General features: G+C 41.3%; 1 pseudogene; it reads right to left on the bottom strand.

Moving 5' to 3' along the window:
• Nucleotides 1-5,287: 5,287 nt before the first annotated feature.
• Nucleotides 5,288-6,367, bottom strand: LOC103674371 (annotated as a pseudogene).
• Nucleotides 6,368-7,558: the final 1,191 nt, after the last annotated feature.

Genomic DNA, 7,558 nt, shown 5'->3' with positions numbered 1-7,558 from the left:
TGCTAGAATCCTGATAAATTCTTTTCACAGATCAGAGTAAATACCATTTATATACTGTCGCGCATCTACCCCGGTAAGCACTCAGTAAATGTTAGTTGTTACTGTGGTTTTTAAGTTTCATGTGCTTTTTAAATTGAATTCCAACAGCTACCCTATGAGATACACACTATCATTCCCATTCTGTAGCCGTGGACACTGCAGTTCAGAGCAGTTCGGACTTGGTCAAGGCCAACACAAGGCTCTTTTAGGGAAGTGGCTACATTCAGCCAGACTGTTGTCACCGCGGTTGGCGTGGGTGGGTGAGCGCACAGCTGCTATTGGCTGCTGCGCGACACTGCTTTGTTGTGAGCTAACAAGCACAGCAGGGTTATATCCGGGGAATTGCTACGTATTTGTTTTCCGAAAGTGTAGTGAATAGTTAGAATTGATTGTGCCGGCATTTTGTGGTGGTCATTAGAAAGGTAAAGCACCCGAAAAGAGATAGCAGCACGAAGCTTAAAAATTACTGGGTCTGATTTTTCCAAAGACATCCAAGTGGCCGACAGACACGTGAGAAGATGTTCAACGTCACTCCTCACCGGGGCAGTGCAGATCAAAACCACAATGGGATACCACCTCGCACCTGTCAGAATGGCTAGAATCAATATGACAAGAAATCGCAAGTGTTGGTGGAGAGGTGGAGAAAAGGGAACCCTCACGCACCGCTGGTGGGAACGCAAACTGGTGCAACCACTGTATGGGGGTGCCTCAAAACATTACAAATAGAAACATCGTATGATTCAGTAATTCCACTACTGGGTATTTACCCAAAGAAGACCAAAACACTAATTCAAAAAAAAAAAAAAAGCCCCCCTGTTTATTGCAGCAGTATTTACAATAGCCAAGATTCAGAAGCTACTCGGGTGTCCATCAACGGATGGATGGGTAAAGATGTGGTGTAGAATACGATGGAATGTTATGCAGTGATAAAAAAAGATGACATCTTGCCATTTGAGACAACATGGTTGGACCTAGAGGGTATTATGCTGGTGAAATAAGTCAGAGAAAGACAAGTACCATATGATTTCACCTTCACGCAGAATCTAAGCAAACAAAGAGCAGAAACAGACCCATAAATACAGAGAACGAACCGATGGTTGCCAGAGGGGAGAGATGTGGGGGGATGCACAGAATGGGTACAGGGCAGTGAGAGAGACAACAGAGCAAGTGTAGTCAACAGTGTTATAATAGGTTGTGTACTGACACGGTAGCTCCCCTGTGGCGAGCACAGTATGATGTGTAGACTTGTGGAATCACCATGTTGTACGTGTCAAACTAACATAATATTGTATGTCAACTGTACTTCAATTAGACAAATCACCTGGTCTGCGAATTTGTGCCAGTAGCTTCTGGTTCAGTGATGATGAAAGGGTAGGTGGTAACAGAACTGAGAGAAGTTGATGGGAAAAAGATGAAGAAACGTACTGCGTATGTGCCACCAACTTTCTTCCGTGAGCTTGTAAGCAGATCAAAGCTGTAACTGTCAGTTGCTAGGAATAGCTCTGTAACTCAACCAACAAAGGGACATCCTTTGGAATTGCATCAATAACATGGTGGGTCATAAATAACGTGGTGCAGACGAAGACTAGGAAAAAATGATGACCTTGAAATCATCCTGTTTAAGAATTCCCTGAGTGCACCTGCTTGGTCCTGCCATGCCCTACCCTCTGATCAGCCTCTGAAGATGAAGTAGAGGTCCCTGTCCTCCTGCTGACACCGTGTATTTTCCAGTGCTCAAAAATAAGAGACCTGTCGAGCTATGAAAAAGATTTTTAGGAATCTTTTCCAGAAATTTCTGACAAAGCCATGAAAGTTTTCTAATATTTAACTTGTGTCAAGGGCGTATTTCCCTCATTATAAAGGCGCACATATGCATGTTCCATCGCAGGTCATTTGGAGAACTGACCCTGAACTGAATACCTTATTCCCCATTTCCTTGTCCTTCCATTAAAATGAAAGCAAACATGTTTCTCTTATTGCAGCAGAAATATGCGTTCACCATTTGAAATTTCAAAAATGCAGATAAGCAAAAGGAAGGAAATAAAAATCATCCATAATTCTGTTCATGAGAAATAATCTCTTCAAATTTTATTTTTGTGTTGAAAAAAATTCTAATCATAATAATCCAAAGTAAATGCCAACATTTTTTAAAATATTTAATTTATTCATTTGAGAGAGCGTGGGTGCACAAGCAGGGGAGGGACAGAGGGAGAGGGAGAAGCAGACTCCCCACTGAGCAGGGAGCCGGATGTGGGGATCGATCCCCGGACCCTGGGATCATGACCTTAGTGGAAGGCAGAAGCGTAAGGGACTGAGCCACCCAGGCGCCCCCCAACATTTCTTTAAAAAATGGAAATTCTCTAGTGCTCGAGGTTTTAGAGACACCAGAAGACTATTAAGATCTATTGCCTAAACAAACCACAGTCGTTTCAAAATAGCTAAGCCATTTATAAAAGTGTGCCTATTAATTTAAATGAATTTTAAAAAATGCAATACCACACCATTCCACTTGATTTTAGAGTCTTTAATGCCACTACATTAATTCCGTACCCAGTCTTTGGGTATGCGCCTGAAGATGGTCCATTATTTTCATTCTAATCCCTGGATTTTTCATTTAATTGGGTGTAGCTTTTATTTGAAAAGGAACAGTCAAGCTATGAGGAGCTGCTGTGAAGGGCTCTTCTGTGCCCATTGTGTCTGCACAGGGACGCTGGGACACAAACGAGATGGCCTTGGGGAGTTTGGTTGCCAGACCCTCGTGACTCCCGTGAGCCCGTGGACATGTTCCCCTTTCCGCCTTTTTCACACCCGTTCTAGCTTCTCAATTCAGATCCTGAGAAATCTCTTAAAGCTTTCCTTTTCTACTTTGTTCCCGTTTTTCATGGGCTCTTTTTTGCAAGTAAATTCCTCTTTGGAGATGTCGACTGTTTCTCCCCAAAAACAGTTGTGTTGGAAATACCATCATAAATGGTCTTCAGTCAGGTCCTTATGACCTTTGTAGCATGTTTTGAGAAATAATTATACTAAGGCAATGTTTGGGTTAATGATCTAACACTTCCAACTGATTCAGTCTTTAAAGTTTAGTTTTACTTTTTTTCAAGTGATTTTATTTATTTATCTGTCAGAGAGAGAGAGACAGAGCACAAGCAGGGGGAGCGGCAGGCAGAGGGAGGAGCCGCTGAGCAAGGAGCCCGATGCGGGGCTTGATCCTAGCACCCTGGGATCATGACCTGAGCCAAAAGCTGACACTTAACAGCTGAGTCATGCGTCCCAGTTTAGTTTTACTTTTGCTGGACGTATTTTAGAAGCTCTAAGAAATTCCTCAGTAAATAAAAATTATTGTATTTTATTGACTCGTTTGCTAATAAATTTCCCCTGTTAAAAACAGAACCCCCCTGGGCAAATACAGTGAACCTTTGAAAGACATGGGGGTGAGAGGTGCTGACCTCCCCCCCCACCCCCCACACAGTTGGAAATCCATGTATAACTTTTGACTCTCCCCAGACTTAACTACTAATAGCCTGCTGTTGAAGCCTTACTGATAACAAGGTCGATTAACACGTATTTTATATGTTATATGTATTATATACTATAGTCTTATAATCAAGTGAGCTAGAGAAAAAGAAATGTTAAAAAATCATAAGAGAAAATGTATTTTTAGTGCTGCAAAATGTCTTTGTACAAGTGGGCCTCTGCAGTTCAAACCCATGTTCAAGGGTCAGCTGTAGTTATTTTAGGGTTTAGACTTCTTTTCACTAATACATTCTTTTTCTTCAACTTTCATATGCAATGTAGTGAATCTTACTTACCCGTCTAGCACAGCAACAGTTGATTCTCTGGTTATCAATTTGTTCTCTATTGTTCTGTTTTTACTTTAAAGTCTTTCCTCTCCATTTAATACCTTATATTTGATTAACAATGAATGGCAATGAGTGATTCTCAGAGACATTCTTATTAAATTCAAGGTATTATTTGAATAATGCTGATGGGGTCATGTGGAGTGCAGTGCTGTTTTATAATAAGTGCACTCCTGACAGTCACATCTCTCTCCGGATTCAAGTGTGGGACGCGCCTTCTCCTTTACTTCCGCGGCACCGTCTGCATACATTTCTTAGAGGATTTCACTCAGTATTGTGTTCATTTGTCATTCTCAGAAAATTGAATTCCTTGGGGCACCTGGTGGCTTGGTTGGGGGACTGAGTCTTGATTTCAGCTTGGGTCATGATCTCAGGGTTGTGGGGATAAGCCCTGTATTGAGCTCTGTGTCGAGCATGGAGCCTGCTTAAGATTCTCTCTCCCCCCCCATCCCTCCCCGGCCCTGTTTGCATGTGCATTCTCTCTCTCTAAAAAAAAAGAAAAAGAAAAAAAAAAAAGATTGAATTCCTTGAGAGCAGGAGCTAGCATGTTTAAACCCATGTTGAGTAAATGAATGAAAACAAGAATAAATAAAATATGGCTGTTTTAGCCAGCTCTATGAGGTATTGACCAACATGTATTGGTTAAGAGCATAGACTGAAGCCAAAACTACCTGGATTCAAATCTTAGTTCCATCATTTATTAGCTATGTGTCCATAGACAACTGTACGTGACATTTTGTTTTGGTTTTTCAAATACGGGGATAATTAGCGTACCCAACTCTTACAGTTGTTGTAAGGATTAAATGAGGTTGTATATGCAAAGTGCTCAGAACATGTATGGTAAGTGCTATGTAAGTGTCTGCTACCATTGCTGTTCCCCCCCCCCCCTTTAAAAATATAGTCTTGGCACAGAATAGTGGATACCCTTAGGAGACTCGTCCTGGAGTTCAGTTTTTGTCCTGTCATCATGAAAAGTGCTTTGTCTTCAGTTTGCCTTCAGGAGCCTTTGGGTATGGGAAGGGGTAGTTGAGGTCCGCAATACGTCAACAGCTGAGAACGTTTGTACCTTTTTCAATCGCCAAGCTGCACAGGCTCACTTGAACAGCCTTTTCATTTTGGTTAGAAGCATATCAACTCAGTGTAGTAACACTGTTAAGTCAGGCAGGCTCCAATTCATCTTCATTCCAAGGATAAAACAATTTAATTATTAATAGTTTACTTGGTAGGTAAAAATCTTTCACAACAGTGATCCATGGGAGAGATAATAGAGGAGATTTGGATGATAAACAGAGTGGAGAAACAAAATTGAAAGTTGGTTTTCTTTTTTTTTTCTTTTTCTTTCTTTTTTTTTTTTTTTTTTTTTACAACTTCTAAGATAGTAACATGAGTTTTTAAAAACAGGCATCCATACCAGCGTGAGGGTGAGGATGGGAGAAGAGGAGAGAGCAGGACAGGCAGGCGGAAGGAACTCTCTGTTGGTATTAAAGCTGCAGGTTTATCCCATCCTAGATTTCGTAGTCCCCCCAGAGACATGTTGTCCTTAAAAATCATGTGCCATTTCTTCAGGACGATCTTGTCCCAATGGGTGCCATTTTGGGCTGCGATCAGCTTTTTAAGGTCCTCCAATTTTTCATCAGTGTTGCGCTTAACGGGGACCTTCTTCCCTAGCCGATCGTTGCAAACAACCTCGATCGTCCTGTCTGGAGCTGGAAATGCCTGAAACCCGCCAATGCCGCAACCTCTTCACTCAAGGGCCGGAAGATTTTTGAAGTCTGGCTCTGGCATTAACTGTTGGATAATTTTTATTCTTTGCATAAAATGGTCCGTTGGGTATGATTGATTGTATCTAGCTGTCGGCCTCAGGCTTATGTATTTTTAGTTGTCTCCCTCCCAATACTTTATTAAAAAGAATTTCTAACATACAGGAAAGGTAAAGGCTTTTACAGTAAACACCCGTAATATACTGAACATATAGATTCTGCCACTAATGTTTTGCTATATTTGCTTGATCAGGTATCCGTACATTTATCCATTCTTCTATTCACTCCCTAATACATTTTATATTTTTATATATTTGGTTAGGTTTATTTTGATAAGAGAGTCATCATCTGTGTGGGAAAAGTCAAGTTTTTCCCGCCGCCAGGATACAAATAGTGGCATATACACACATGAAGCAGTGGAGTTGCAGGGCAAGAATTAACTCTTACTGGAAGGATTCTTGAAGAGTCAAAGTGGGGGTTGAGAAAGCAATGTGTGGAAAAGTGCGTGCTTGGGAAAATAGTTCAGTATAATAGGTAACCTCATCAAAACATTCTTTTTGATAGACTTTTTTTCTAGTTTCACTTTGCCAGCTGTGCAAGCTCAGTTATTGTTTCCAGTGAATGGCAACATTTATGGAGCAGAAAGGAACTAAGTTAAATAAAAAGTTACAAAGAAAATCCTTGCAGGTTGAAGGCGACAATAAAATACATACAACGCCTAAGATGTCAGTTTGTGTCAACTTTGCTTCCTCTAAGCAAGTTATGGAATCTCACCCGGGAGCTTTCCTTCTCCCACCAGGGTAGAAGCCACAGCGCTAGCTCGTTGGGAGTCCTGCCAGCAACTCGGATAGGTCACAGGGCAAAATCTTGATTATGATTCAAAAAAGAAGGCGTAGTCACTTTGTTCCTCATGAACTACGGAAATACTCACTAGAAACTGCTTCTTTCGAAGGGCAGTTTTCATTTGCTGTTGCTCTCCGGCAATGAGTGTTTACTGGAAATGCAGGCTTGCAGAGTCGCTAACGAGCATTTATTCCTTTTACTTTTAGTTCCCTTCTTTAACTGAGATGGACATGATATAATCTCCGTTGAGTCAAAGGATGGCATCTAGTCCTGTGCCGCCCACCGAGGATGAACAGGTTTCCTTGGGCATCGATGATCGCCATATTTCACTGCAAGGTAATTACGATTGGAAGATTGGGTGGGGGTAACACCCGTAGTCGCTGGGGAAACTTTACCCTCATCTTTCCATCTACTGCTTTCTGTCTCTCTTAGGTAGTTTTCCAATTGTAGAGCCTTTCAGTATATGTAAATGTCTTTATTGCTGCCTCAGCTCTCTAAGAAAGTCAGAGATACCTGGAAGGAATTTGGTATCACGGTGTCTCACGCTGAGTGTATGTATTTTATTTGTATTGAAAACAGTTAACCGGGGTTTGCTTGGAATTGTTTGCACTTATTTTGCATCTTTTTGCATCGCCCCTTTTAGATGTGCATCCTTATGTTGCCCAAAAAGAAAAGAATAGTAAGTAGTATGATCATAAGCGAAAGCCCTTCAGTCCTGTGAATCGTGTGTGCGTCTGTGCAGACTCAACACTCTCTGTATTGGGTTGTTTTAGTACTTCTCGTGCGTTTGGCAATACTTGTTTTGTACCTTGAAAATTCATTAGACTTTTCACCCTTGTTGATAAGGCAAATCTTGGAGCTGAGTAAAGTTAGCTAGTGTAGAAGAAATAAGGCCATGGTAAGCCTTTGAAAATATTTATGAGGCGGTGTATTTTAAAGTAATCTTTAAGATTATGTGCAGTTTTATTATTTATTTATTTATTTGAGAGAGAGAGACAGAGACAGAGAAAGAGAACGGGGGAGGAGCGGAGGAATAAGGACAAGCAGACCTCATGCTGC

The sequence above is a fragment of the Ursus maritimus genome, unplaced genomic scaffold, assembly GCF_017311325.1.
Source record: "Ursus maritimus isolate PB19 unplaced genomic scaffold, ASM1731132v1 scaffold_25, whole genome shotgun sequence".
NCBI classification, from domain to species: Eukaryota; Metazoa; Chordata; class Mammalia; order Carnivora; family Ursidae; genus Ursus; species Ursus maritimus.
The sequence above is the reverse complement of the archived record's forward strand: the minus strand, read 5'-3'. Positions and strand labels throughout refer to the sequence as shown.